Genomic DNA, 21897 nt, shown 5'->3' with positions numbered 1-21897 from the left:
CAACTCAACTGAAGGCTCCTCTTGAAAGTATACCTCAGAGAGCACTTGAAAGTGGCATAGATTGGTAACAGAGTTGGGGCCAATATCCTGTGGACGGAGCTGAAAATTGGCTAACACATCCCGGTAAAATTTAGAGCCGGGCGGTTTGAAGCCCCGAGCCAAGTGATCTGCAAAGAACACAACCTCTCCTTCCTGGGGGGTGGGAGGACATTCATTTCCAGGAACCCTCCAGTGGATCGTATCTTTACTGTCTAAAGCGCCGATCAAGACTAGATCGTCCAACTGTGATTCCGTGACGCGAGAAGAAACCCAATTGCACTCATACACTTGTTTGGCCATGGCGAGATCTACAAGAAATAGGTGATCCGGTTCAAGAACACGCTGGGTAAAAGAAGGTGTTGATCTAAACTACGATAAACCGGGGACAGTACCTATAAACCGGTCTTCCACAATGCGGCATCATGTGGATTCTGGCGGTTCAACCAGGGGACTAATGGTATATACCGGTTTAGTAACTTTTTTCTATGATAAGTTAAACCGCCTGACCTAAGCATCGGAAGAAATTGAAGCTATGGATAACTAGGTATGCAGAAACAAGTTTCACATGATCTTATCACAGCCGCGGATCTACCGCGAGCTCACAAAAACAGAAAATATTCCGAAGAGTAAGGCAGAAACAGAAGTGAACCATTGAGCGGGTATGTGCGAGAGATATATGGACTTAGATGAGAAACTACAGGTGGATGCTTAAAGACTACTACTAAACGCAGCAGGGATTCTCAGATTCATTCAAGGTCAGAAAACAGGTATGAGCATGCGACGAACACAGCACGAACATGGAACCCTAAGAACAGATCTAGGTCAAGAAGAGGAGAAAGCTTACCGGGAACGGAGAAGATGCGGAAAGATGCCGCAATGCTCTGGTACGTTTAGGTTGATGCAGCAGCCCAAGAAGAAGCAGAGGTCGACGGCGGTGGCGGAGCTCCAAGGCTGGCGACGCGAGGAAGACGAAGAAGAAGGGACGAAGGGAAAGGGAAAGAAATGACCCTTCGGTCTTATTTATAAGGCAACAGAGCTAGGTCAAGCGCGCGGATCCAGGAGCTATTGTTAAAAGAGGGCGTTATAAATGATAAAATTTCATGATGACGTCATGCCGGCTTACAGCAACCAGAAATGACGACGACACGGCGGTTTACCAATTACCCGAAGATGTCCAAGACACCAGATTTTGTGAGGGATTGACATGAACCAGTTCAAATCAATCTGGGGCCTAATGTTGGGGATATTACCACTAGGCGTGAACCGGCCTGCTTGGGCCGGGATAACTTCATTAGTGGTATGAACAGATGAAGGCCCAAGGCCTGTAGCCGGTTTAGAACCTGTAGCCGTAAAGCGGCCTGATGTGCAACTTGTATTGTAAGTTAGGAACAGAGAGATACCAACAGGGATACGAGTATGGACCGGTTGGGACTCTATGGACCGACGGGCGTCACCCGTGTATATAAGGGGACGACCCGGCGGCGGTTCCGGAGGAGAACGACAACTTGAGTCTAGGCGAAGCTTGTTTGCTCCCTAGCCATCGAGACCACATCAATTCCATCGCAACTAGATGTAGGCTTTACCTTCATCGAAGGGGCCGAACTAGTATAAAACCCTCGTGTCTTTGTGTCCGCTTTAACCCCTTCAAGTAAACTCGTAGCGATGGCTCCACGACTAAGTCCTTTCGCTAGGACATCTGCCGTGACAAATCCAGGACAGGTAGTATACAACCTTGAGTATCCTTGCACTCAGCGTTGCAGGCCCCTCCACTAAGCGCCATGTTTGTCTCGCCAGGAGTGACAGGTTGAATAGTTCTATGTCTCAAAATCCTAGTCCTCCCAGGCATTTTGGTTTAGTGCAAACCTCCCATGAGACCCAACAAGGCTTCCTCTTGCCTCGCTTGCTTCCCCACCAAAACTGGCGGATCATTGACATCACATTCTCACAAATGCCACGCGGCAACCTGAAACAAGCCATAGAATAAACAGGAATAGCTTGAGCTACTGCTTTAATAAGCACCTCTTTACCCGCATAAGACAATAGCTTCTCCATCCATCCCTTGATCTTGTCCCATACTCTATCCCTCAGATATTTAAAGGTTCCATTTTTTGAGTGACCCACATCAGTGGGCATGCCAAGGTACCTCTCACTCAATTGTTCATTATGGACATCCAGAGAAATTTTTATACCATCTCAAACAGATTGAGGGTATCCTTTGCTGAAAAATATTGATGATTTTGAATTATTCACTCGCTAGCCTGAAGCATTACAGTAGATAGTCAACAAGTTTGACACTGTATTTGCCCCCTCATTACTCGCTTTGAATAGCAACATGCTATCATCATCAGAGAGAAGGTGGTTAACAGCCGGAGCTGTCGGAGCCACTTGTACTCCCACAAAATGCGATGATTGAGATTCCGATTTCAAGAGGCACGAGAGGCCCTCCACTGCAATCAAAAAGAGATAAGGGGAGATTGGGTCTCCCTGTCGAATACTCCTGGTGGGTTTAAATTGGTCTAGTTTCTCTCCATTAAAAAGAACTAAGAATGATACTGACTTGATCATGCCCATTACAACACCAATCCATAATCTTGCAAAGCCAAGCATGATCACAATTGCCTCCAGATATGTCAATTCTAGCCTGTCATAAGCTTTCATCATATCCAACTTCAAAGCACAATGACTATTAGATTTAGATTTGCTCCTTTTCATGAAACGGAGGCATTCATAGACGCAACTGATGCTATCTGTGATCAATCTTCCAGGAATGAAAGCAGATTGTTCTTCAGAGATAATATCAGGCAAGATTTGCTTCAATCTGTTCGCCACTACTTTTGAAGCAATTTTATACAAAACATTGCACAACTTAATTGGTCTGAATTGAGTGAGGAGTGTTGGATTCAGTACCTTCGGTATTAAAACCAGAAAAGTATCGTTAATGCACTCCGGACTTTCCTCCCCCCTGACAATCTTCAACACCGCCTTAGTAATCTCTTCACCACACACATCCCAATGCCTCTGATAAAAATATGCAGGGAAGCCATCCGGCCCGGGAGCTTTTGTGGGGAACATTTGAAAGAGCGCTATTTTCACCTCTGCACTAGTGTAGGGAGCGTGTAGAATATTGTTCATGGCAGTCGTGACTTTCCGAGGCACATGGTCAAGCACAACCTCCATGTTTGTTACCCCCTCAGATGTTTATAGAATATTGTTTTGAATTCCTGCACATATTTCTAATTTAAGAACATTGTTAAGATCCACTAACATTTTTCTTAATCCTTGATATTACTTGAGCAGGCTTGCAGCTGTCAGATGGCCTTCGTCGTCGCGCAATCATGTCATGGCTTAAGCATGGCTAACATGCCATGCGCAACAATAGTTGTCGCGTCGTATATCAACGAAAACTTTTTGCCAAATTCAATACAAAGTATATCAAAATTGGAAAACATTCAGCTAATACATAGTTGTCGCGTCGTATATCAACAAAAGTGAACCATTGAGCGGGTATGTGCGAGAGATATATGGACTTAGATGAGAAACTACAGGTGGATGCTTAAAGACTACTACTAAACGCAGCAGGGATTCACAGATTCATTCAAGGTTAGAAAACAGGTATGAGCATGCGACGAACACATCACGAACATGGAACCCTAAGAACAGATCTAGGTCAAGAAGAGGAGAAAGCTTACCGGGAACGGAGAAGATGCGGAAAGATGCCGCAATGCTCTGGTACGTTCAGGTTGATGCAGCGGCCCAAGACGAAGCAGAGGTCGACGGCGGTGGCGGAGCTCCAAGGCTGGCGACGCGAGGAAGACGAAGAAGAAGGGACGAAGGGAAAGGGAAAGAAATGACCCTTCGGTCTTATTTATAAGGCAACAGAGCTAGGTGAAGCGCGCGGATCCATGAGCTATTGTTAAAAGAGGGCGTTATAAATGATAAAATTTCATGATGGCATCATGCCGGCTTACAGCAACCAGAAATGATGATGACACGGCGGTTTACCAATTACCCGAAGATGTCCAAGACACCAGATTTTGTGAGGGATTGACATGAACCAGTTCAAATCAATCTGGGGCCTAATGTTGGGGATATTACCACTAGGCGTGAAGCGGCCTGCTTGGCCCGGGATAACTTCATTAGTGGTATGAACAGATGAAGGCCCAAGGCCTGTAGCCGGTTTAGAACCTGTAGCCGTAAACCGGCCTGATGTGCAACTTGTATTGTAAGTTAGGAACAGAGAGATACCAACCGGGATACGAGTATGGACCGGTTGGGACTCTATGGACCGACGGGCGTCACCCGTGTATATAAGGGGACGACCCGGCGGCGGTTCAGGAGGAGAACGACAACTCGAGTCTAGGCGAAGCTTGTTTGCTCCCTAGCCATAGAGACCACATCAATTCCATCGCAACTAGACGTAGGCTTTACCTTCATCGAAGGGGCCGAACTAGTATAAAACCCTCGTGTCTTTGTGTCCGCTTTAACCCCTTCAAGTAAACTCGTAGCGATGGCTCCACGACTAAGTCCTTTCGCTAGGACATCTGCCGTGACAAATCCACGACAGTTGGCGCCCACCGTGGGGCTATCGCACGATGGTTTGACGATCTTGGAGGGCAAGCTCAAAGGACTCGAAGGCTATGCTGTGGGCGAGATGACCAAGAGTCGTCGTGGCAAGATCTACATCGACGACGCAGGATGGGGTCCCGAGGCCGATTCGATTGAGTACGGGTACCGGGTCCCCTTTGGTGGCATACACGTTTTCATCGGCAAGATCGGTGAGCCGGGGCCTGAGCCAGACATCTGCATCGACCTCGTCGAGACGGCTCAGCGTGCGAGATCTACCCAGGCTAAACCGGCCGTGAAGCGTGCCTTCGTTGGAGTCATCCACGGAGGAGGGCGTGAGGACGAGTCAGAACACGGTAGCGAGACCGTCATCTATTCCGGCGATGAGTCCTCGACTGGAGAGACCGAATCACTATACCAGTTACAAGACGACCAGGTTAGGGGCTGTTCCGATGGCGACAGTATTCCGGACCCCCCAGGCCAGGTCAACCGGGTTGGAATATTCATGGCCGGCACACAGGCGGCGAATCACTCTTCGACCGCCGCAGCGATGCTCTCCGGATCAGCAGGGGCAGGAGGCCTTGTGCGCCCGCCGGTTCAAGTTCTATCTGATCTGTTTGATGCACTAGCCGCGCTTATGGCAGAGGACAATCCGGCGGATCAGGAGGCCCGTAATGCAGAAATTGCAAAGGTGAGAGAGCAGATCGTGCAAGCCAAAGCGGATCTGGCCGCAGAAAAAGACAGGATGGCCGCAGAGCGGGCCGCTTTGGACGCCCAGGCTTATAAGCTCATGCTTGACCAGAACGCATCACAGGAGGTCTTAAAGCGGAAGCACAGATCACGCCTGCCGTTAGGGTTTGATCCCCGGAATCTCTTTCACACTCCAGGAGCTGGACCCAGTAATCCGCCGCAGCACCTGGAGACAAACCGGATTGAGGCACCAGGACCAGGGGGGACGGTCCAACCTCACCTGATGGAACCTCCTCAGCAGAACATTGTGATTCTTCCGCCGGTCCAGACGCCCCCAGGTCATTATTCTAATCCTATGGACAACCTTGTTGCAGCTGCCGCACGATTAGAGGCTATCCCAGTTAAAGGGGACTCTCCGCAAGCGATAGAGACGCGCCGGGTTAAGGAGCTTCTCCGGACCGCGCTGATTCAGCAGGAAGCATATTCATACAGCCGTGATCGGATTCACTCTACGCCCCGTCCAAGCCGGAGCTATAGCAGGCGCTTGGATGAACCGGCCATATCGAGCAATGCGCGAGGCCGTGAAGCGGCCCGTGGCAATAACCTAGAAGGTGGTGTTCGCGATGCTCAGGATGTGGTGGACCGGGCCCGGGCACGGAGGGAGGCCGAGTTAGCAGCACAGGATGATGCGGGTCAACTTACACCGGTTCACCCTACCACCTTCGCCGGACCAGGAGTCGCATCCGCTTTGGGAGTGCCTTGTTTAATCCCCGCTTTACGCAATGTGCGCCTGCCCAAAGATTTCAAGGGTCCACGCAAGGTGCCAAATTACACCGCTGATTTATCCCCTGAAGCGTGGATAGAGAGTTATGAGATGGCCATGGAGATGTTAGACGTGGATGAGACCGCGTGTGCAAAATTGTCAGGACCCCGACTCGATGTCACATCGATCTAGGCGGTAACACCTCATATCACTTTGCGGCCTCACGCACGGTATCCCCACGGGTGTCGCCTTACCTTTGCCCGGGACCGTTTGCGCGTTTTGGCTCACGTATATGATAGTGTCGCTAGCATCCATATGATAAGGAGCCCGGGCTGACATGACTAGTCGTAAACCCAAAGTGGCACAGACTTACAGGGACAGGCATTCATGACCCAGCTTCGAACGTGTCGGTCATCAGCAAGTGGGTCCGGGCTGTAGCACTGGGCTAGCAGGACTCCGGTAAACCGGGCTGTAGCGGGCTAACAGGACTCCGGTACTCAAAGCGTGACATTTCCCCGGAGGGACAGACACAGGAACGAAGAAGGACACATGCCGGCCAGCCTAAGTGTTCCAGAGCAGTAGCAAGCTACCATGGCTCAGCGGTAACACTAGGAGACATTTCCCGGTAAGAGAGGCTACTAAAGATAAACAACTAGATAGTCAGATCCCACACATACCAAGCATTTCAATAACATACACACAATATGCTCGATATGTGCAATACAACATGGCATCACAAAATGACTCTACGACTCAAGTAGTTTATTCAATAGGCTCCGAGGAGCGAGACATTACAAACATGGGTCTCATGACCCAACAATCAGAGCATACAAGTCAAAGCACAAGCGGAAGCTATCATGTCTGAGTATAGACATCTATAAATGAAAAAGGCTGAGAAGCCTGACTATCTATCAGATCCTGCCGAGGGCACAAGATCGTAGCTGAGGTATCAAGCTAAACGTCGAAGTCCACACGAAACTACTAGTGAGACCGAAGTCTCTCTGCAAAAACATAAAATAGGCAAACGTGAGTACAAATGTACCCAGCAAGACTTACATCAGATCTATCTACACATGCATCATTATCAACAAAGGGGTGGAGGGGTTTGACTGCAGCAAGCCAGCTTTGACTCGGTGGCTATCCTAAACTACGACTGCAAGCGACTCTTTTGAGGTGGCGCACACGAGTCCACATATTCACCATATCAATACACCACTATGGATCCGCTCCCGTCTCCCTACGAGAACGCCATCCATAGCACTCACGCTTATCTTGCGTATTTTAGAGTATCCACTTTCACTTGTCTATGAACTGATATAAGGGGTCCACGTTTCCATATCCGAGGAATCCGGCTATTCGAATAGATGATGTTAACCCTGCAGGGGTGTACTTCTTCACACACGCTCTCGCCACTTACCGCCCTGTACACGTCATGTACCTCGGCAACCTTCAAGCGGAAGCCGGGCGAGGGAGTCGGCCACGACCTGACTAATCGAACAAGTCTCTAGTCCAGGTTTATCGCCTATTCAGGTTCCATCCGCAAGGAGATCCGGCCGGGGTGTCGCTTACGGCCCCAAACGATGTGTGCAGGGTTCCCAAGCCCACCAACCGGGTGCCACTTGGTACACCGGGCCACTGTGCCTAGTCTGTCCCAAGCCCACCTGTACCGGGTGCCACTTGGTAGACTACTAACACTGCCTACAAACACCAGAAACTAGTTGCAACTCCTGGACAGAGATCAAGTTGATTAATAAGTCGAGAGTGCTTGGAGCGCCCGGAGCCCAATGTGTGGTAGTAACTGATCATGGATCACAAACACAGAACTCAGTTCCTGAGGACGGCTGCAATGAGACAACCCACCATGTACTCCTACATGGCCTCTCACCGCTACCTTTACCAAATCGTGTTCACACACTTAGCTCACACACAGTAGGACATGTTCACACGCCTCTGATTCATCCCCGATGAATCAGACCTGACTCAACTCTAAGCAGTAGCAGGCATGACAAACAAGCATGAATGAGTAGGCACAACAGGGCTCAAACAACTCCTACTCATGCTAGTGGGTTTCATCTATTTACTGTGGCAATGACAGGTCATGCAAAGGATAAAGGGTTCAGCTACCGCAGCAAGTATCAAATATGTCGTTGTTGTCCTAATGCAGTAAAAGAGAGCAGGAGCGAGAGAGTGGGATTTTATCGGAATGAACAAGGGGGTTTTGCTTGCCTGACACTTCTGAAGATAACATTGAGTCTTCATCAGTGTCAACGATCACGTCATCGGTATCACGTCTATCGAGAGGGGACAAATACCGGCAACACAAAAGGGAACACAATCAATGCAATGCACAATATGATGCATGATCATCACATGGCAAGATGAATGTGTTTTGAGCTAATGCAACTAGCAACAGATTAAATGAAGTTGGTTTGAATACAAGATTCAAATTCAAACTCCATATGTGATTATTCAAATGTCATTCACTTGATTTGTGCTAAACAGTAGTGATAAGTTGTTCTAACATGCATGAAAATGGTACAGATGGATTCCTTGAATTTTTCTGATAATTTTTCATATATAATTTATTTAATTTGGAGTTACGGTTAATTTTCTATGATTTATTGAAGTTTTAGGCATTTTCTGGAATTTCCTGATTATTTTTAAATCCAGAAATACTTATTGCGTCAGCCTGACATCATCATGACGTCAGCAAGTCAACTGGGTCGCCCAGAGTCAAACCTGACGTGTGGGGTCCACACGTCAGTGACACAGGAGCTAATCCCGGTCAAACCCAGCGCTGACTGGGGTTTGACCAGGGGTGGGGCCCACTGTCAGTGGCTGTGGGGGTGTTTAGTGTGGTCATTAGTGCTAATTAGGCGTGCCACATCGGCAGTCGCCGGAGTTTCGCCGGCGGCGACCATTCCGCACGGCGGGGGGACGCAGGACTTGCGCTAGGGGCATCGGATCGACGCGCCAAGGGCACCAGGAGGTAGCCCGCGCCCGTGCGCATCTAGGGGGACCAACGGGAGGTGCGGGGGTGGCCGGGCTTCGCCGGAATGGAGCCCGAGGCGGCGGCCGGAACTCGGGTGGGTTGCGGGTTTGGGGTTGCAGCGCGCAAACGAACCAACTAACGCGCTAGCCATGCTCTGTGTGCAGCCTCGAGTTCGTTGGACGCTGGTGCGTGACCAGATGGTCACCGGAGTGACGCCGGCGTCGAGCTCGTGCGGCGGTGGGTTTCGGCCTTGATGGAATCAGCGGCCAGAGCGAGCAAAAGAGAACGGGGGTAGGGGGAATCGGGTCAAGGGCTCACCGCGGAGCTGCAGGGAGGGTTAGTGGGCTCGGGGGCGCGCCGGAGTTGCCGAATCGACGGAGAAGATCCTCGGCGGCTGGCGAGGGGGAAAACGTCGGGGGCGGCGTTCCGGGGCTCTTCTGGTCGCGTGAGACGACGAGGAGGACGAGGGAGGACCGGCGGAGCTCGAGGGCGTGTCGGAGAGGCTTCGGGACGGCTGCGGCCGTGCGAGCGCTGGTCGGCGGCGACGGGCTCCGTTCGGTCGCGGGAGGGAGAGGGGGCAGAGGGGGATAGGGACGGAGGGAAGGAGCGAGGAGAGTGAGAGAGGGAGCCAGGGGCTGCGTGGCATCGCAGGAGGCGACCAGGGGAGGAGGAGGCAGCCAGGCAAGGAGGAGGTGGCCGGGGCGCGTGGCCGCGCGCGCCGGGCGCGTGCCCGTCCTTCTGGCAGGGAGGAAGACGACAGGGGTAGCGGTGGCGGGCTGGGCCGGCCAGCTACAGTGCTGGGCCGGCCAGCTACAGTGCTGGGCCGGTTTGGCTACCAGGTGAGCGCCAGGTAGGCTTCTGCTCCCCTTGTTTTTTTTATTTCTGTTTTCTATTTTCTGTAGTTTGTTTTGATTTAGTTTAGCAACTAAATCATTTAAATAAATTCTGTAGAATTTTATGTGGCTTGCTAAAATATATATAAAGCCACTCACAAACTTCCAGAATTATTGGAGTCATATTTAATATATATTAAATATAAATCCAAAGCAAATAGTTATTGGATTAATTCAAATGGCCAAAATAATTATCTCTGTGATTCCAAAAATATTGGTTTAAATTTTACCTCTCACCAATATTTCCATGGAATAACAGGAACATTTTCTTGGACTCATTTGATGAAATTTAAATGTTGGTTATTTTTAGAGGTCTTCTGAGGCTTTGAAAATTCCTCAATTCAATTTCATTTGAATTTAAACATGATGCTCACATGAGGTCTAGCCTAGTGCATTACCAGAAGCTAGGGATGTGACAACTCACCCCCACTAAACAAGAATCTCGTCTCGAGATTCAGGCGTAGGGTAGGCTGAAGGGGAAACGCAAACTAGTATAATCTTCACGATCCCGGTTGCACTTCAGTTGAACGTTGATTCGATCACCATCATTGTCTTCAAGTCTTGCTCTGAGAAATCCTGCCAACATGACATGGAGGGAAGAAGGAGACTCTAGAAGGGTCGATCTTCTCGAAGATCGAACAACTCACGAAATGAGACATAGGACCATCTCTCGGGTTGAGACATGAGATACACATCAAGAGGGGTGGAGAGGAATGGATGACGAAGGTTCACTAGGTAGACAACAATTCTAGACTCAAGAATGTGGTAAACGATTGTCACGTAGCGAGGAGTTGAGTTGTCATGATACCATAACGATACACCTTAGGGAAGGTGACTCGTAGAGATATCCCCTTAAGTGGCAAAAAGAATTACTTTTGATTCAAAGATCATTGAAACTCTTTAAACCAGCCTAAGACAATTCTCGAGCGATCGTTTGGAGGGGGTCGGTAGAATGGCATACTCGGACTTGGATGATGTGGATTACCTTGTTGAAGACAACGTAATGAATGAATTTGCTTACCACCGGAAATGGGAGAGACCCATGGTAGAATGGCACATTGACGGTGCAAGCTAGGAACAAAATGCAAATGCTGGGAATGATTCTGGTAACTGGGGAAGAACCCAACAACAGAGAGTGAATTCACCGTTTGAAAAGATCATAGCATTGCTGAGGAAACTGAGAGCAAACCCAGTTAGTGCCGATGATAACACGTAGCGCTTGTGCGTGCTCTCAAGAACTTGAGCATTTCCATAATCATCAAGGTTTTACCAACATCCGTGTCAAGGATCCTGGCAACACCACATACTACCATGATGAATAGCGATGGACGATGCAGATGCAAAGGAGGATAACACCTTCTCAAATTTCACCCCTAGCGGGGCCAAGGAGATAAAATCTGGATGATCGACCGAGAGACATTTAGCACTCCGCTTCTAATGTTCCCCTTGACGTGCTAGTGTAACCCATTCTTAGATATGGTTTGCTAACTAGAACATCAAGTAAAGGTCGGATTTCGGGAGCAATAGAATCCATAAGGAACAGTTACGGAGGTAAATCCTACGAAATCCTTATGGGGAGGTGGCCAACTTCCTCAAACAAGATACTACAATAATAGGTCTTCCGGCTGGGTGTGTTGGCCACGACATCCACTTTACCGGTTATGGAGGGACCAATATTATAGTTCTTGGGAAATGTTCCAACCATCATATCTGCCTGAGATTCAGATCTGGTTGGTGTCAGATTATTCCAGACTCATCGAGTCCAGGAAGAAAAATGAAAGTTTGCAACACAAATCGACGAGATGACGTTGCGAGATTCTCGGGAAATGAACTACGATAGCAAGCTCCAAAACATGAGCTGGTTCTGCTACAAACATGTGAACACGTTGTCCCAGACAAGCATGCCCACATGGTAGTCTTACAATAAAACACTACCGAGTTCTGGTTGGGAGCCATCATCGAGGATATCGAAGTCTTTACGCAAGTCCATGGATTAGATCCCAAGCATAGACTTCTTTTCCTTGAACAAGTCAATCAGTGGCTTGGTGTGCTAGGATATACATATGGAATGAAGATGATCAGTCTAACAGACCACAGAATTCTTCGCACGTGCATGACTGACTTGGGACGATTCCAAAGGAGGTAAAAACATGCTTTCTCGAATTCACGGCGGCAACTTACATCAAAATGCACGTGAATCAAAGGAAGCCACTCCTTTCATCAAACAAGTACTTCATGAGCTAGCATGAAGAAAATGCTTTCAAAAGTTTCCAACACTAACTTAATGTTCAACAACATCATGGAGGAGATAAGGATGTTGTCAATGGGCTCAACAACAACTCATCGAAATTTCCATATCACTGGACTTCCACCATCATGTGAACACGGTGATAGCATTGATCAGACCCAAAAGATATAATGGTGTATGCTCGAGGGATCAACCACGAGTAAGACAACATTACGAACATCGTTGGTTCTAACTTGATTTGACGATAGCCCACACTCAAATCAAGGGATTGATAAGACAATAGGTCCAGCAACTGATCACAGGGACCAATCGATGAAGATATCATCTTTCTTCAATACACACTACGCAAGAATATCCCTTTGGAACGAACTAAGTTAGGCAAGCTTTTATCTTCCAACTCTCCAAGTTGCTGTTCAGCTTAACCATCTAGCTCAGGGGTATCCAACACAGACTCTCGGAGAAGGGGTGGTTTACAAGAAACCAACTTGATCACGAGCTCAACATATCGGTCAGGTGACAACCTGGTAATACTTCCGAGAAGATCTTCGGAAATCACGAACCACCGATATGTTACTAAGCTCGAGAACAATCTTGTTTTTCAGGGCAAGATGATATGATCAAATGAGCGAGGACTTAACAAATCCTATCTCATCAATCAAGGAGTGCACCAGGAAAATGGACTAGGTAGCACAATCAACCTTAGGGTGATGATTCAATAGTCAACTCGCTAAGGATGACGTTATTGTCCATTTAACTACCAAACAACGGAGTTGCTAGCAGTATTGATTTCACACACCACGATTCACTTGTCGACATTCCGGTTACGATAACACAGGAAACGAGGAATAAACAATGTTGGCGAGAAGTATCACTGTGTCAAGAGTTCATAGGATGGTGTGCAATTCCCATGACAATTCCGATATAAAGATGGTAATACTCCAGGGTAGAACAGAACAAAAGCTGGATTAGCAATTTGATCTGCGGAGCATAACTTTGACCCAATCCTGGATATGGAAGAGGTACTGGAGTTTGTTTCTCCTAGTCATTCTGAATGGAATGGCTTGACGGACCACAAGAGTAATAGGCATCGATGAACGAATGCACACATAATCTTGACTATCAATTGATAGACGAGGGTCAGAAGACAACTAAATAGGGACAACTCAAAGGAACATACAATTTTCTGAGTTGTGGATGCATGGTTTAGCATGTCGAACGAAGTTCAACATATTTCTTCCGGATAACCCATGCAGAAAGGTAGAACTGGCAGAGCCACAATATATAATGGAGAACTCATCAAGAATAATCCTGTTGTGATATTTCAGTTCAACGAGGAACTTCTGCCATAAGTAGTTCATGGTATTTGGAAGAAGAAGATACCACGGACTTTAAGGACTATCGCAAAGGTCACTAATATCCTAAAGGAACTAGCAACACTATCAACATGATGTAAGTAGAGTGAATCTCGGGTTCAAAACCCAGGAGTAGAATACCTACTAGCTATGTGGCATCACGGGATGCTTTCGAGAATAAAGGCCAGAATCATCACACTGGGAACACAAAACGTTGCTAGATTACTAGGTGACTCCCTAAAACACCTAGGGTCATAATAATTATTCCAACATATATGTCGAGGCAATAAAGTACCTCAACTCACTAATTTGTGTCATTAATCTGACCAAAGGCACATCGGAAACAGGAGGAAGGGATTTGCAAATGCATCCGACTATTTAGAAACCTGGGATGACTCGGACAGCATAACGGCTGTAAATGCTCAGAAAGATTTGAGACATTCACAAAAATGGTGGCATAACCACTCAGAAGCACAATGTCAAGGTTTCAAGATCAACAATTAACGTACGGAAGTAGTAGAAACTGAACTCAAGCTTAAATCCAACAATCTATAAGTCTACGGATTAGTAACACGTGATCCTGATAGAAGGAAGAGATATCCTAGTTCTTAATCCCCGTAGGAAAGATAAGATGACTCAGATCAGAAGGCATAAGGTATAGGCAGTAAAAAGAGCCTTATGTTCCATCCCACAATCAATTCCCTTATATAACTAAAGAATTTCTAGACTCAACTTCGACCAGTTTGGCTTGGTAATCCTACAGGCAGTCAAGCTCTGATACCAACGCTGTCAGGACCCCGACTCGATGTCACATCGATCTAGCCGGTAACACCTCATATCACTTTGCGGCCTCACGCACGGTATCCCCACGGGTGTCGCCTTACCTTTGCCCGGGACCGTTTGCGCCTTTTGGCTCACGTATATGATAGTGTCGCTAGCATCCATATGATAAGGAGCCCGGGCTGACATGACTAGTCGTAAACCCAAAGTGGCACAGACTTACAGGGACAGGCATTCATGACCCAGCTTCGAACGTGTCGGTCATCAGCAAGTGGGTCCGGGCTGTAGCACTGGGCTAGCAGGACTCCGGTAAACCGGGCTGTAGCGGGCTAACAGGACTCCGGTACTCAAAGCGTGACATTTCCCCGAGGGACAGACACAGGAACGAAGAAGGACACATGCCGGCCAGCCTAAGTGTTCCAGAGCAGTAGCAAGCTACCATGGCTCAGCGGTAACACTAGGAGACATTTCCCGGTAAGAGAGGCTACTAAAGATAAACAACTAGATAGTCAGATCCCACACATACCAAGCATTTCAATAACATACACACAATATGCTCGATATGTGCAATACAACATGGCATCACAAAATGACTCTACGACTCAAGTAGTTTATTCAATAGGCTCCGAGGAGCGAGACATTACAAACATGGGTCTCATGACCCAACAATCAGAGCATACAAGTCAAAGCACAAGCGGAAGCTATCATGTCTGAGTACAGACATCTATAAATGAAAAAGGCTGAGAAGCCTGACTATCTATCAGATCCTGCCGAGGGCACAAGATCGTAGCTGAGGTATCAAGCTAAACGTCGAAGTCCACACGAAACTACTAGTGAGACCGAAGTCTCTCTGCAAAAACATAAAATAGGCAAACGTGAGTACAAATGTACCCAGCAAGACTTACATCAGATCTATCTACACATGCATCATTATCAACAAAGGGGTGGAGGGGTTTGACTGCAGCAAGCCAGCTTTGACTCGGTGGCTATCCTAAACTACGACTGCAAGCGACTCTTTTGAGGTGGCGCACACGAGTCCACATATTCACCATATCAATACACCACTATGGATCCGCTCCCGTCTCCCTACGAGAACGCCATCCATAGCACTCACGCTTATCTTGCGTATTTTAGAGTATCCACTTTCACTTGTCTATGAACTGATATAAGGGGTCCACGTTTCCATATCCGAGGAATCCGGCTATTCGAATAGATGATGTTAACCCTGCAGGGGTGTACTTCTTCACACACGCTCTCGCCACTTACCGCCCTGTACACGTCATGTACCTCGGCAACCTTCAAGCGGAAGCCGGGCGAGGGAGTCGGCCACGACCTGACTAATCGAACAAGTCTCTAGTCCAGGTTTATCGCCTATTCAGGTTCCATCCGCAAGGAGATCCGGCCGGGGTGTCGCTTACGGCCCCAAACGATGTGTGCAGGGTTCCCAAGCCCACCAACCGGGTGCCACTTGGTACACCGGGCCACTGTGCCTAGTCTGTCCCAAGCCCACCTGTACCGGGTGCCACTTGGTAGACTACTAACACTGCCTACAAACACCAGAAACTAGTTGCAACTCCTGGACAGAGATCAAGTTGATTAATAAGTCGAGAGGGCTTGGAGCGCCCGGAGCCCAATGTGTGGTAGTAACTGATCATGGATCACAAACACAGAACTCAGTTCCTGAGGACGGCTGCAATGAGACAACCCACCATGTACTCCTACATGGCCTCTCACCGCTACCTTTACCAAATCGTGTTCACACACTTAGCTCACACACAGTAGGACATGTTCACACGCCTCTGATTCATCCCCGATGAATCAGACCTGACTCAACTCTAAGCAGTAGCAGGCATGACAAACAAGCATGAATGAGTAGGCACAACAGGGCTCAAACAACTCCTACTCATGCTAGTGGGTTTCATCTATTTACTGTGGCAATGACAGGTCATGCAAAGGATAAAGGGTTCAGCTACCGCAGCAAGTATCAAATATGTCGTTGTTGTCCTAATGCAGTAAAAGAGAGCAGGAGCGAGAGAGTGGGATTTTATCGGAATGAACAAGGGGGTTTTGCTTGCCTGGCACTTCTGAAGATAACATTGAGTCTTCATCAGTGTCAACGATCACGTCATCGGTATCACGTCTATCGAGAGGGGACAAATACCGGCAACACAAAAGGGAACACAATCAATGCAATGCACAATATGATGCATGATCATGACATGGCAAGATGAATGTGTTTTGAGCTAATGCAACTAGCAACAGATTAAATGAAGTTGGTTTGAATACAAGATTCAAATTCAAACTCCATATGTGATTATTCAAATGTCATTCACTTGATTTGTGCTAAACAGTAGTGATAAGTTGTTCTAACATGCATGAAAATGGTACAGATGGATTCCTTGAATTTTTCTGATAACTTTTCATATATAATTATTTAATTTGGAGTTACGGTTAATTTCTATGATTTATTGAAGTTTTAGGCATTTTCTGGAATTTCCTGATTATTTTTAAATCCAGAAATACTTATTGCGTCAGCCTGACATCATCATGACGTCAGCAAGTCAACTGGGTCGCCCAGAGTCAAACCTGACGTGTGGGGTCCACACGTCAGTGACACAGGAGCTAATCCCGGTCAAACCCAGCGCTGACTGGGGTTTGACCAGGGGTGGGGCCCACTGTCAGTGGCTGTGGGGGTGTTTAGTGTGGTCATTAGTGCTAATTAGGCGTGCCACATCGGCAGTCGCCGGAGTTTCGCCGGCGGCGACCATTCCGCACGGCGGGGGGACGCCGGACTTGCGCTAGGGGCATCGGATCGACGCGCCAAGGGCACCAGGAGGTAGCCCGCGCCCGTGCGCATCTAGGGGGACCAACGGGAGGTGCGGGGGTGGCCGGGGTTCGCCGGAATGGAGCCCGAGGCGGCGGCCGGAGCTCGGGTGGGTTGTGGGTTTGGGGTTGCAGCGCGCAAACGAACCAACTAACGCGCTAGCCATGCTCTGTGTGCAGCCTCGAGTTCGTTGGACGCTGGTGCGTGACCAGATGGTCACCGGAGTGACGCCGGTGTCGAGCTCGTGCGGCGGTGGGTTTCGGCCTTGATGGAATCAGCGGCCAGAGCGAGCAAAAGAGAACGGGGGTAGGGGGAATCGGGTCAAGGGCTCACCGCGGAGCTGCAGGGAGGGTTAGTGGGCTCGGGGGCGCGCCGGAGTTGCCGAATCGACGGAGAAGATCCTCGGTGGCCGGCGAGGGGGAAAATGTCGGGGGCGGCGTTCCGGGGCTCTTCTGGTCGCGTGAGACGACAAGGAGGACGAGGGAGGACCGGCGGAGCTCGAGGGCGTGTCGGAGAGGCTTCGGGACGGCTGCGGCCGTGCGAGCGCTGGTCGGCGGCGACGGGCTCCGTTCGGTCGCGGGAGGGAGAGGGGGCAGAGGGGGATAGGGACGGAGGGAAGGAGCGAGGAGAGTGAGAGAGGGAGCCAGGGGCTGCGTGGCGTCGCGGGAGGCGACCAGGGGAGGAGGAGGCAGCCAGGCAGGGAGGAGGTGGCCGGGGCGCGTGGCCGCGCGCGCCGGGCGCGTGCCCGTCCTCCTGGCAGGGAGGAAGACGACAGGGGTAGCGGTGGCGGGCTGGGCCGGTCAGCTACAGTGCTGGGCCGGTTTGGCTACCAGGTGAGCGCCAGGTAGGCTTCTGCTCCCCTTGTTTTTTTTATTTCTGTTTTCTATTTTCTGTAGTTTGTTTTGATTTAGTTTAGCAACTAAATCATTTAAATAAATTCGGTAGAATTTTATGTGGCTTGCTAAAATATATATAAAGCCACTCACAAACTTCCAGAATTATTGGAGTCATATTTAATATATATTAAATATAAATCCAAAGCAAATAGTTATTGGATTAATTCAAATGGCCAAAATAATTATCTCTGTGATTCCAAAAATATTGGTTTAAATTTTACCTCTCACCAATATTTCCATGGAATAACAGGAACATTTTCTTGGACTCATTTGATGAAATTTAAATGTTGGTTATTTTTAGAGGTCTTCTGAGGCTTTGAAAATTCCTCAATTCAATTTCATTTGAATTTAAACATGATGCTCACATGAGGTCTAGCCTAGTGCATTACCAGAAGCTAGGGATGTGACAAAAATACTTCACCATGATGCTTGAAGGCACGGCTCGTACCTGGTTGAAGAGCCTACCGCCCAATTCTGTTGGCTCATGGGCCCAGTTGCGGGTCCGGTTTATCCAGAATTTCAAGGATACGTGTAAGCAGCCCAAGTCCATAGTAGACCTGGCGGCTTGTGTCCAGGGGGAAGGAGAACCAACGACCCATTGGGTGCGCCGCGTTTTGGAAATTTTGCACTCGTCCGACAGGATTAATGCTGACTCTGCGATCTTAACCCTGGAAGGTAACTGCCGGTTTGAGCCTTTAAAATTGAAATTGGGACGCATGAAGCGGTTCTGTAATGACATGGGAACCCTCATGGCCGCTCTAGTGAAGTATGCTGATTCGGACAGTACCAAGGATCCCGAGACTGATGATGATGAAGCAGGGAAGGGAAGGAAGAATAGCAACTCCAAACAGCAACAGTACAAACCGGCGGGTCATGGAAACGGAGGCAAGCGCAAGGCGGATGGCAGCATGGACTTTGTGGCCAACACTAATGCACAGGACAGGGGGCAGCGGCGCAGAGGTAAAGCGGCAAATCGTAATGGGGCTCCCAATCCTAACGCAAGCCGCTTGAGTTATTTGCTGAATCAGCCTTGCCCGAAGCACGGGACGAAGGAGGCGCCGGCTAACCATCTTTGGAAGGATTGTTATATCATGCAGGAGTTTAAAAACTCTAATGCCTTCCGGTATGATCACGGGTTAGGTGGCGGTTCAGGATCCGGTTTTCATGGGCCGGATCACGATGGAGCTTCCGGTTCAGGTCGCAATCAGGGCGGTCACAATCACCAGAATAATCAGAACGGCCAGCAGCAGCAGCAGCAGCAGTCGGGTTATCAGAGCCAGCCAAAACAGTTGAACAATGGGCAATATCATGTTTTCACAACTAGCTTGGATAAACGCGACCGAAAACTCCACAAGCGAGCCGTGAATTCTGTTGAACCGGCCTTACCACGTTACTTGCGCTGGTCGGAGCAGCCTATCCTGTGGAGCAGAGAGGATCACCCGCCCCGGGTTGATAATCCGGGCCAGCTAGCATTAGTGGTAGACCCTCAGGTGGGGGGTTATAAATTCACCAAGGTACTCATGGATGGAGGAAGCAGTATTAACATACTGTACTATGAGACATTCCGCCGCATGGGTTTAACAGAAAAAGATCTCAGACCGTCTAATACGGTGTTCCATGGTGTGGTGCCTGGCAAATCTGCATATCCTGTTGGTAAGATAGCCCTGGACGTGGCTTTTGGGGACGAGCACGACTCCCGGTCGGAAAAACTAACATTTGAGGTGGTGAAGATCCGGAGCCCATATCATGCCTTGTTTGGCCGTCCGGCTTACGCCAAGTTCATGGCGCGGCCTTGTTATATCTACTTGCAGCTCAAGATGCCGGGTTACAAGGGGACAATAACGGTTCATGGGAGCCGTAGGGTCGCTTTGGAATGTGAGGAAGGTGATGCGGCTTATGCAGAGTCGGTCTGTGCCACGGAGGAGTTGAAGTACTATAAGGACAATGTTGATCCGGCGGATATGACTCCTTTGAAGAAGCCGACTACGGAGCATGATTCAGATCTGAAGTTCAAATCGGCAGCTGAGACCAAGCTTGTTGACTTCGTGCCCGGCGATTCATCTAAGCAGTTCACTGTTAGTGCCAATTTGGATCCCAAATAGGAAAGCACGCTCGTCGAGTTCATCCGTGAGAATCGGGACATCTTCGCATGGAAACCATCCGACATGCCAGGTGTACCGAGGGAACTCGCTGAGCACACTCTTAATGTGGATCCTAGGTATAAACCGGTGAAACAATTCCTCCGCCGATTTAACGAAGAAAGGCGAAAGGCCATTGGAGAGGAAGTGGCCAGGCTTTTGGCAGCTGGCTTTATCATTGAGGTGTTCCATCCAGAGTGGCTTGCTAATCCGGTGCTGGTTCTTAAGAAAAATGGCACTTGGCGTATGTGTGTGGATTACACAGATCTTAACAGGGCCTGTCCAGCGGATCCTTTTGCCCTCCCCCGCATTGACCAGATCATTGATGCCACGGCGGGTTGTGAGCGTTTGAGTTTTTTGGATGCATACTCTGGATATCATCAGATCAAAATGGCGGTTAAGGACCAGGAGAAAACAGCGTTTATTACTCCCTTTGGAGCCTTCTGCTATGTATCTATGCCCTTCGGACTCAAGAGGGACCAAGCCACCTATCAACGGTGTGTACAGAATTGCCTGCATAAACAGATCGGCCGCAATGTGCACACCTATGTGGATGATATTGTAGTAAAGTCAAGGCAGAAGGAGACGCTAGTGGATGACTTGAAGGAAACCTTTGACAACTTGCGGGTTTACAAGATGATGCTTAATCCGGCCAAGTGTGTCTTTGGTGTTCCGGCAGGCAAGTTACCGGGTTTCCTGGTGTCTAATAGAGGAATTGAGGCTAATCCGGAGAAGATTACAGCTATCACCTCCCTGGCTAAACCGAAGTGCATCAATGATGTTCAGCGTTTGGCGGGCCGGATCGCCGCACTAAGCCGGTTTATCAGCCGCCTCGGAGAGAAGGCCATTCCTTTGTACCAAATGCTGAGGAAGACAGACCATTTCATTTGGAGTCCGGCTGCTGATGAAGCATTTGAGGACTTGAAGCGACAGTTAGCCAATCCGCCTGTTCTTGCAGCTCCGGTCGACAAGGAGCCACTATTATTATACGTAGCAGCCAATGCTCGGGCAGTTAGCGTGGCTATTGTGGTGGAACGCAAGGAGGCAGGCAAGGAATATCTGGTTCAGCGGCCGGTTTATTATATCAGTGAGGTGCTTATTGAATCCAAGCAAAGGTATCCGCATTGGCAGAAGCTGGTCTATGGTGTTTTCATGGCCAGTCGGAAGTTGAAGCAGTATTTTCAAGGGCACCCCATCACAGTGGTCAGTTCAGCTCCCTTGGGTGATATCATACAGAACCGGGAGGCGACTGGCCGGGTTGCCAAGTGGGCTATAGAGCTTGGGCCACATGGACTGAAGTATGTGCCTCGGACGGCGGTGAAGTCTCAAGCACTTGTTGATTTCATCAATGACTGGACGGAGCTACAAGCACTAGAGGAGAAGCCGGATCATACATATTGGACTATTCATTTTGATGGATCCAGGCAACTGGAAGGCTCGGGGGCTGGAGTCGTGTTAACTTCCCCACGAGGCGATAAGTTTTGTTATGTTCTCCGCTTAATGTTCCCTTGCACTAATAATGCAGCTGAGTATGAAGCCTTGCTCCATGGTCTCCGGATGGCTAAAGAGATGAACTTAAGCTGGGTTAAGTGCTTCAGTGACTCGGATCTCGTGGTTCAACAGGTGTCTGGCACTTGGGATTCTAGGGACCCGCTCATGACTGCATATCGTTGGGAAGTGGATAATATTGCGGGTTGCTTCCAGGGTTATCAAGTGGAT

This window comes from Triticum aestivum, chromosome 6B, assembly GCF_018294505.1.
Source record: "Triticum aestivum cultivar Chinese Spring chromosome 6B, IWGSC CS RefSeq v2.1, whole genome shotgun sequence".
Lineage (NCBI taxonomy): Eukaryota > Viridiplantae > Streptophyta > Magnoliopsida > Poales > Poaceae > Triticum > Triticum aestivum.
Note: the sequence above shows the minus strand (reverse complement) of the source record.